The sequence below is a fragment of the Pinus tabuliformis genome, chromosome 9 (assembly GCF_031772625.1).
Source record: "Pinus tabuliformis cultivar Carrire ecotype Pingquan chromosome 9, CPIR1, whole genome shotgun sequence".
In the NCBI taxonomy this organism is placed as follows: Eukaryota; Viridiplantae; Streptophyta; class Pinopsida; order Pinales; family Pinaceae; genus Pinus; species Pinus tabuliformis.
The window spans coordinates 1,058,450,553-1,058,461,015 of record NC_142307.1 but is presented as its reverse complement, the minus strand read 5'-3'; the positions used below and the strand labels follow the sequence as shown (position 1 = coordinate 1,058,461,015).

Sequence of the window (10,463 nt, the reverse complement as noted above, 5' to 3'; positions counted from 1 at the left end):
CTTATCTTCAAGGGGAGTGGTTGCAAAGGGTTGAACAGACATGCCATAGAAGGGAGGCGACATTCACAAGACTAACAACCAAGCCTAGAGTTATCTGGAAGGCTGGCTGTTGGAACAAACTCGCCCAAACTGGATCAGCACGGGTGAATAACTGGGCTGGCGCGCTGACGTCGCAAGGCAACAATAGTAAAGCCTCGGTCAACGCGGGTTGATACAAGCGCAGGTAGCGCTGGTGAGTCAGCGCGGAAAAGCCGTGTGCTTCCGCGCTGGCAGCGCACATGGCTAGTTATAAGGCGCCAGTCAGCGCGGATATTTTAGAAACAGACGCGCTGATGAAGAAAACTTTGGAAAAAATGGGTTTTTGACCAGTTCAGAGGGCATGGACTTGGTTATTGTGAATTCTTGGCACAGTAGGGATACTGACTGGATGACAGTGACAAATTACTATGTAACAGGTCGAGTGAAAAGCCAGAGAGCTCAATTGACAACAACATATTGTTGTTGAAGCTGCTTGGAGGTCGAGCGTCTCATAGAGGCATGCAAAGGTTGAGAGAAAGAGCTTAGAGAAGCCAGAGCAGAGAGCCGTGAGCCATAGCCAGAGCCAAGAGCCAGAGTGAGAGCTGAGAGCCAGAACCAGAGCCCGCGCCAAAGAGCCAGAGCTAGAGTCAGAGCTAGAAAGCCGAAGAGCTCCAAGAGCCAAGGGATAAGATGGTGTTCTGAGCCCAATGTTCTTGTGTAAAACATTGGAGTTGAGTGTGGAACTTGTAAAAGAATTGTTTCCATAATCCCAAGGAGCCTAGTTGAGTTGACTATAGCTCAAGGAGACGTAGCCCAAGATATTATGGTGAACTCCATATTATATTGTTGTCTTATGTGTTTGTTTTTACTACTGCTTTAATTACTGTTATATGCATTTGTATATCAATTTAAGCACATTCCCATATCAACACAAACAACATATTTTAAAGTAAATAATCAGCTGAAAACAAATACAAGCATACACCTTATTTTCAAGCATTTCTTAATTCCGCATTGGTTAATCATTAAGACTTGGGAAAATTTAAAGCTTTGGAAGTGGGAGAGGTTCTTGTAAGTTAGAAAAGAATCCTGAGAGCCCCATTTTCAGATCAGGTGGTATCAGAGCTTAAGATTGATTACCCCCACTTTCAAAGAAGGTTGTATCAGAATTCTTGATTGATAGGGCAAAGATTGGTTGTCCAAAACGTGTTTGGGCAGTCACGGATTGATTGTCTGATTGATTGTATGCTTGTTTGTAGACTGACTATTGTTTGAGTTTGCAGAGGTGAAGGGAAAGCTATTGATAGCTCAGTCCAGGAAGGACAAGAAGGAAGAAGGGCTGAAGGCATTCTTCTTATCCCCAAAAGACCTCAAAGCAACCCTTGAAGCACAAGAGGTTTGTTGCAAAAGGTTGCTTGAGTAAGCTCTTTATTAATCTTGTTTGAAGTTCTTTTGTTCATTGGCATAATGACAAATTCTACAAGTGAGTCCTCAAATTCTTCTTTCTTCACAAGAGTCTTTGATGAAGATATGAAGCAAGAATTGTCCACCATGATGGATATGGTGAGAGAAATGTATGAGGATGGTAGGAAGAGCAACCTACTTAGAGAGAAGTTGAATTCAATGGAGGAAGAGAAGCGGTTGCTTTCTGACAAATTGCAGGAAATGGAGAGGCAACTTCATATTACAAATATGAACCTAAAAAGGATGCATGAGTTGGAATCACAGCTCTTTGTTACCAAAGAAGCCTTGGTCAAGTGTCAGCTTGAAGAAGAGGTAAACCATTCCAGTTTGTCTTCAAATTCCTCTAAGAATACTTATATTGGTTCTTTTGAAAAACATACTAGAGGCATAGGTTCCAAGCTAATGTCCAAGATGGGCTATGAAGGAAAGGGATTGGGAAAGCATGCACAAGGTATTGTTGAACCAATAATGGTTGAGGAAAGACCTAAGTATTTGGGTCTTGGTTATGGACAGTCTTATGGAGAGAGTTCCAAAGCTTCCATGAAGGCCATTGAAACAGTTCCAAAAAGGAGTTTCATTGCAGGTCCTCTACCTCAGAAGTGTGAAGATTGTATTAAGGAGAAATGCAATAGCTCGAAACATCATTCACAGGATGCAGGTGATCAGAAGCACACACTTGAACTAGAGAGTTGTGGAAACTCTACAACCTTGAAGAAAGTGACAGTGTTCCAAAGGGAGCCACCTCTTCATTTGCTTCACCTACTCATGAAGGCAATAAAGGTGAAAAAGGCAAGTATAAATCTAGTTCTAAACACATTCCTTTTGATTTTGTAAAGCATGGAAAAATAATTGCATGTTCCTTTTGTGGTTTGGATAACCATTATGTTTCTAGATGTTGGAAGAGGATGGCCACATATAGGAAACTTTTGAAGGAAAAGAAGCAAGCAGCCAAAGGTCCACAGGACAAGGCAAATCATGCTGTCAAAAGGATGCACATGTGTTGCAATCACTGCCATAAGCAAGGGCATCTTGTTGAAGGGTGTTGGACTTTGAATCCAACACTGCTTCCACCAAAGCTGAAGGAGAAGGTGGAAAAAGAAAATGGCAGGGATGGAAATAAAGATTCCATGATTGATGTGTTTCAGGATGATTCACATATTGATGCTGATGTGCAAACCAAGGAGGGACCTTTGAAATGGATTGGTAAGAAATGGTTAGAATTCTTATCCAATTAAGACTGCATGTCCTTTGATGCATCTGTTTGCATTTCTTTGTGGAATAAATGCAAGTTGCAGGATCTTACCAAAATGGTAAATGGAAAGAGGTTGAGTAGGAAACTCACTTTATTGCTACAATAATATGTTCATTTCAGCTTAGAAAGTACAGTGTACTTAAGCGAAAGTTGATAGATGGAATGCATGCATGAGCATGAGATGCATGTAATGTTGGCTTGGGAGAAGTTAACTTGGTCTCCAAAATGGAGATAATGATGAAGTGTTTCATCTTTTTGGAAAAGAGTCCTAAAGGTATTTTTCTACGTGCTTGACTTGAAGGGTCATTTGTTTTAAAGGTACAAATGAAATTTTTGTGGAGCAGATGTACTTCACATTCATTTGAGCCACCATGGATCAAGGATCAAGGCAAAGAAGTTCAAACTACCTTCTGTACACTTCACAACAGAAGTTCTGCATGAAGTCAAGGAGGAAAACAATTCTTCCCAAGACGACCAACCCATCCAAGAAGGGAAGTGGTCAGAGATTGTAGTTCAGAGGCACAATGCAAAGGAAAGTGTAGGGAGGCTGAAAGAAGAGGGTGTTGTTACTCTCATTACTACTCAAATCAGTATATCAGTCTTTTGGTAGACCAAAAGTTCTTAAAGTTACCCAAACTCTATAAAGAAACTCATGTTGAAGTTCAAAGTCTTGTGGATATCGAGCTTATCAGAAATAACCTCTGAATAATGGTAATTTGCAGCCAGCACGGAGCAACGAGGACCTTTGGTCAAAGTGCTTGACCGTTGGCCCATGGAGACTGTGCATGGTGCAAAAATGGCAGTTGGGAAGCTCAAAACCAGAAACGGAGGCTGTTTTTAATCGTGTATCGCTGGGCAAAACCCCTCGAGAAGGAAAAGCCCTGAGCGCTCGCTCACAAGGGAAACCAGGAAAACCGTGGGAAAGCACTAAAACTGACAGGTGGGTCCCGCGCTCAAAATCGATGAAATATCAAAGGAATTTCTGGTGGTAAGCAGGTTTGGCCGAGTACCCAGCAATTCCATACACTGAGTGACGCGTGTCCGACGGGGAGAGAGAAAAATAGCTTACATCGCAAACTAACGGTCGAGCAACTCAACCGCATGATATAAGCGAAGACCGTAGGATCTAGGGGTCCCAGATCAATAGCGGAGGTTCCACTCGATGGATGACCAGACTCGAGGGAGAAATAAGCTATGGTGCATAAAGATTTGAAGTCCGACAGGGACGATGAGTTGGTAGAGATTCGTGTTTCGCAAGCATTCTTGGAGTAAACGGAAATAACGATCGTTTCAAACGATTGCGTGTTTCCGGTGAACCTGACACTTATCCGTTATGGAATAGGTGGCCACTTCCTTGTGAGGTGTGATGCAGTGACTGTAATAGCCGAAAGAAGGGATTCAAACGAACAGAGGTAGGGAAAGAGAGAGATGAAAGCGGAAATGAACAGTTAGGAAGCAGATGGCTTAAAGCCACAGACTGACAGAGATAGGGGGGGGCAAAAGAAGAGAGGAGAGCGAACAACGAGAAAAAGCTGAATGCGCAGAGAGTCTTTGGAGTCACTCAGAGGTCGAGTGAAAAGCCAGAGAGCTCAATTGACAACAACATATTGTTGTTGAAGTTGCTTGGAGGTCGAGTGACTCACAGAGGCATGCAAAGGCTGAGAGAAAGAGCTTAGAGAAGCTAGAGCAGAGAGCCGCGAGCCACAGCCAGAGCTAAGAGCCATAATGAGCACCAGAAGTGAGAGCTGAGAGCTAGAACTAGAGCCTGCACCAAAGAGCCAGAGCTAGAGTCAGAGCCTAGAGCCAGAGCAAGCGCCCGAGCCAGAGCTAGAAAGCCGAAGAGCTCCGAGAGCCAAGGGATAAGATGGTGTTCTGAGCCCAATGTTCCTATGTAAAACATTGGAGTTGAGTGTGGAACTTGTAAAAGAACTTTTTCCATAATCATAGGGAGCCTAGTCGAGTTGACTAGAGCTCAAGGAGATGTAGCCCAAGATATCAGGGTGAACTCCATATTATATTGTTGTCTTATGTGTTTGTTTTTGCTGCTGCTTTAACTACTGTTATATGCATTTATATATCAGTTTAAGCACATTCCCATATCAACACAAACAACAGATTTTAAAGTAAATAATTAGCCGAAAAAAAATACAAGCATACACCTTATTTTCAAGCATTTCTTAATTCCGCATTGGTTAATCATTAAGACTTGGGAAAATTTAATGCTTTGGAAGTGGGAGAGGTTCTTGTAAGTTAGACAAGAATCCTAAGAGCCCCATTTTCAGATCACAAGGGGAGATACTCTTCCCACTTCCATTGCTGATGCATCACATACATCCTCAACATGTCCTCCAATATCCTGTTGACCCTCTCTGTATGTCAATATGTCTGTGGATGATAAGTTGTATTGAAGGCCAAATATGTGCCCAAACCTTCAAATAACTCCTTCCAGAACTTGGAAGTGAACTTCACATCCCTGTCTGACACAATCTTATTTGGAAAACCATGCAACCTGACCACATCTTTGATGAATACCCATGCTACATTGCTAGCTGAGAATGTAGACTTTACTGGAATGAAATGTGCAAACTTCTTCAACTTGTCCATGATAACCATGATGGAATCATGTTGTCTCACTGTCTTTGGCAACCCTATGATGAAGTCCATGGAAATGACCTCCCATTTCCACTCTGGAATCGCGATCGACTGTAGTAGTCCACTTGGATGTTTACACTTCACCTTCACTCATGGACAATCAAAGCATCTAGCCACAAACTCTACTAAATCTCTCTTTAGATTCGGCCAATAATAATATCTCTTCACTGCTGTCAGTGTCTTCTAGTAGCCTGACTGACCTGAATAAGGTTTCACATGGAACTCTCTCAAGATCACCTTCTTGAGCTCACTTCTATCCGACACATATATTCTATCTTTGAATCTGACTAATCCATCCGCTCTAAGACAATAATCCATACCCTGTGCACCTGCACCTATACCTGTTCATGTACCTATACTACCACCTATACCTATACCAGTACCCTACTGCAACCTGTGCACAATCTCCATATACCTAACATCCTGCTTGTTAGCACTTGAAATTTCACCTCAGGCTGAGAAAGGTAAACCTCAAGGCAACATCAAACCATTTAGCCTCGTAGCTAGCCCTACGGGGCAGGAGAAGGCTCTCTCCGGTCTATCTCGGTAAAATCTTCAATGAATGAGATGACCAATATGGTAACACTGATTTTAGGCTAGTAAACTGATAGAAAGGGATTTTGAATAAATGATGGGATTTTTCTGAGCTGCATGGGGCAAGACACAGTTTGAACAGAGAAATATAATAAAAAACACAGATTATCGACTGAGGCAAGGTAGGCAAGAAATTTAACATTAAATTGAAATTAAATGGAATGGCAAGATAGGTGAGGAGTTGACAAGGGCATAGGAGATGAATCCTTGTCAAACAAAGGAAAACATTAAATTGAACAAATTTAAAAGCAGAGCATGGCAAGCATGAATTCTTACTTTAACACTTCATTTGTTCAATTGGAAACGATCATGTAGTGAAATGAAACATAACAGATCACATATGAAACAAAGGGAAAACTTATGCTAAATTATCATACCACAGTAATCTCAGAAGTCAGAGCTGTATTTTCATTAAACTCTCTGCCAAAAACTGTACATGGTAAGCTCTCTATTCTCCAACAGCTCTCAGCACTCATAACTCTCCCTTCCCCCTCCCTAACACTAAGAATTTTCAATAAAAAAAAATACTATCTGTAGGAAATAGATTGACCCAAAATAGGGGCACTGTTTCAACTGACATTACAAAAATTAGAAAAGAGAACAACCTTCTCCTTGAAATTCTCTAATGACTAACCCAAAAAGACTAAGAACTGGAGCGCAGATCTCCAGAGGATCGGGACTGAAGTCTTAAATCGAATCTCATTCTTTGGTTGTGTTACATTTGTCATTTTAATAAAACAACTTTAAACTAAAATCCTGTCCTTTCAGCTCATGGTGACAACTGTACTGAGCACGGTTGCATTCAATGTTTAATTTAAATTTATTTGCAGGAACGACCCAATAGGCAGAGCCACTCATCGAACTTCAACACGTCCAACGCATCAACAATAGCTCACAATCCGCCTTCTAAGAGCCACATCGCCCGAAATCCCACAAAATCTCTAAAGGATCCCAACAATCGCTGGCGGAAATCATGGAACAAAATCCTGATGGAGTGGAGAGACTATGCACAACACTAGTTACTGCTTTACTGCTCCTACTGTTCGTTTCATTCACATATAGTCACTGAAGGATCATTGTCCACTGGGCCATACTCTCTAATGAATGCATAAACAGAAATTATTTCTTTAATAAAAGTATGCCAAACATCACGCCGCATTTCTCTGTGAAAGTCAACAAATTTCAGAGTCCAGATTTCGGACTTGGAACTAGATGACACCGATATAGCAGAATCAAAGAGTGAGACTCCAAAAGGGCCAGTTTTTTGTCTTTCCCATTGATCATTGCCATGCAGTCATGTGCTTGGTATGCACGAATTGCAGCTAAACCATTTAATACTTCCCCAAACTGTGCATAAACTGGTGACCGCGTGATGGAATTCAAGCGTTTAACCTCCCGTGACGTACTCTGGTAGTACAAGTTTATCTATATCCCTCAAATATTTTGCAAATATGTTGATAATTCGTCCAATTGGATTGGTCTGGAAGAATGACATTGGAGCCCTCAAGATTGAACTGAGCATAGTGTCATGCAACTGCTTAGCAACATAAAACCAGCCAAAATGACTCTGTCAACGTTATGTTAGAAAAACTGTAGGAGCAACAACGATTCTATATACATATCCTTGCTTTTAGACATTGGTATCATGCAATGCTGAGCCTTTAGTTCTTCTACATAATAAAACCACAGATCCCATTAACTTCGATATTTTCGAAGATTCGAACTCCATGGCCCAGCGGAAACTCCAGATAAAAATCAAAAACTCAATTATCATGTGAATCACATTAAGCTTACTCTGTATACTTCAATGCCAAACTTTGAGCTTTAAAAAAAAATGGAGAAGCTCGATTACAGTCTTTACAAAACCATAGACCTCGGATAAACATATGTTCGTGCAAAATTCAACTATCGACACGGCTGACAAAACTCATTAACTTAAATCCCGCAAAGACTTGGATAAGTTGGAGTGGAGGGCATGCCATTCAAACAAATGGAAATGAAAACAATAACGCATGTATGACGTAGTTTCTTGGCCAACACACAGCAAGGCGGAGGTAACAATACAACTCCTGTCTCACGCTCTTCCTGCTTTATGAGAACTGATTTTCCCTCCTTAGTCTTGTTGCTTGTTTTCTTGAATGAAGGATTTTGATCACTCTTCATTTGCCCACCATTAACCTCAACAGTAGCCGACTTTGATTCACGATGCCCATTAAGAATGCTTTCTTCTATATCATCATCCATTTTTCCAACATTTTCCATTAATTTCTGAAATAATGGCCCACGGATGATGAGCTCTTCATGTTTTCTAACCAAAACTTGTGTTTTCCCCCTGCGTTCATCCTTGAGGCATTTCTCAAATACCTGATGGCCAATATGGGCAGCGCGTGCACTTAGAGGATCATCAAATATATAAACTTTTGCGTTAGCATATACGGTTCTGGCAATAGAAACTCTTTGCTTTTGGCCACCACTAATGTTCACTCCTCTCTCACCAATTTCCGTGAGATCACCACCTGGCAATAACTAAAGATCATGTTCCAATGCGCTGATATGGATTGCTTTTTCATAACGTAGTGGATCATAAGGAGACCCAAACAAGATGTTGTCACGAACTGTTGCATTGAAGATCCATGAGACTTGTGGAAGATAGGCAACACTTCCCCTGACAACTACCTCCGTGTCTGCAACTGCAGATATCTCTCCAAGTATTGCTAAGATCAAAGAAGTTTTACCCTGGCCCGTATTACCAACAACAACAACAAGACTCCCAACCGGGATATCGAGATGAATGTTGGATAGTGTAGTTCTTTCTGCCTTTGTGTCCCAGGAAAAAGCTCCATTTTTAATCGATATAACAGGTAGGCCTGACTGAATGGGTGGGTTTGGTTGCAATATTCTTTCTTCTGCCAAAAATAGATCCTCTAGTCTTTTCAAAGATACCTTAGCATTAACAACCTTATTTATCAAGACTGGGAACATATAGAGTGGACCTCTCAATACTGCAAAGAAGGAAATAGATGAAAAGGCTTTTGCGGGTGTCAATTCACCACCAAGAAAAGTATACAGCCAAAAAGAAAGCACAATAACAATGATTTGAATACTACTCAGAATGAAGTTGTTGCACGATCCCAATAGTTGAGCCTTCCTCAACCAGCTGAGCTCATCATTCCTAATAGTCTGGACCCTTGACCGAAAACTATTTTCCCATGCATAGCATTTGACCATGTCCATTGCAGCCAAAATTTCATTCATGAGACCAATCCTCTTGTCTGTATGCTGCAATGCTTCCTTCGATATTTTCTTTGTCCTACTAATAATAAATATCAGAGGCCATGCGCCTGTTGGCAAATTTCCTTCAATGGAAGAGCAGAGTAGGTGACTGCCAACTGTTTTGACAGATTTTTCCTTTAGCGATTGATAAATTTTGATGAATTTGACTTTGATGGAAGACTGACAAGCTGATTGCTGATGATGTTTTGTTTTCTTTTCTGTTTGTGCTTTTGCAGAGATAGGAGTTGAGGAAGCTACTGCCTTTTGAAGAGCTGGAGAATTTGATACATATTCTAAAAACACATTTAATGATTTCTTCTTCAAAACAGGGTTTTGAAGAAGAATCATCTCACACTGACATAAGACGGAGTCTAACATCGACTCCACTTGGGATGGCAGCTGCCGCTTCGTGGAGGTGCCAAGAACCGCAGAAATTTGGGAGAGCAGACAATGCCTCCACTCATTGGGCAATGGAGTCATCATCAACACAACTCTTGACTAAATTTTCAAACTGAAACTGAACTCAAACTAATTTGATCTCAAGACTGGAATGACTGAAAAAATGACTTAACAATCTTCAAGCAAACTAAAACAAGATGCTGCCCTTATGGCTGCTTATTTATTTACAACATCTACCCTAATCTGCTGTACAAACAAGAGATCAGGTAATACTAAAATGCCATATTAACCATTCAAGTAAACCTGAGAATGATGCTGCTCGAGAATGCTTCCACGAGGACACAGATGTGATTGCTGGCAGCTCTTCATGCACGTAATGACCCTGGTCACGGAAAAGACAGCCTGATCTGTCAATCAAACTGAAAAACATGTCCATGTATGCCGCAATAGGATCACGGAAGCCAGACTCTGTTGGCTGCCCCAACTTTGCAATACATACTTCCAGCTGCACATTGTCAATGTAAACATCTGTAGGCAATTCTATGATTTCTTGTTCCAATGGAGAAAGGATTTCCAAGAACTTTTTAGGGTCTTGGAAATCATATGATTGGATTTGCTCATCTAAGCATTAAATCTCCTTTTCGATTATTTCAACAATTAACTCGCACAATTTAGTTTTGAACCACTTTGAAGATTTCAACAAATGAAGCCAGGCACTGAAAACATCTTCATCAATTTCAGTATCTACTAACGCCTTTCTTATTCCTTCTACAGCTTCACACAAGGCAGGGTTTGCCACATACCCTTCCAT

The 10,463-nt window shown here is 41.1% G+C and overlaps 1 pseudogene; it reads right to left on the bottom strand.

The window, feature by feature from the left end:
- Positions 1-7,915: 7,915 nt before the first annotated feature.
- LOC149152384 (ABC transporter C family member 2 pseudogene) lies at positions 7,916-10,463 on the bottom strand (annotated as a pseudogene).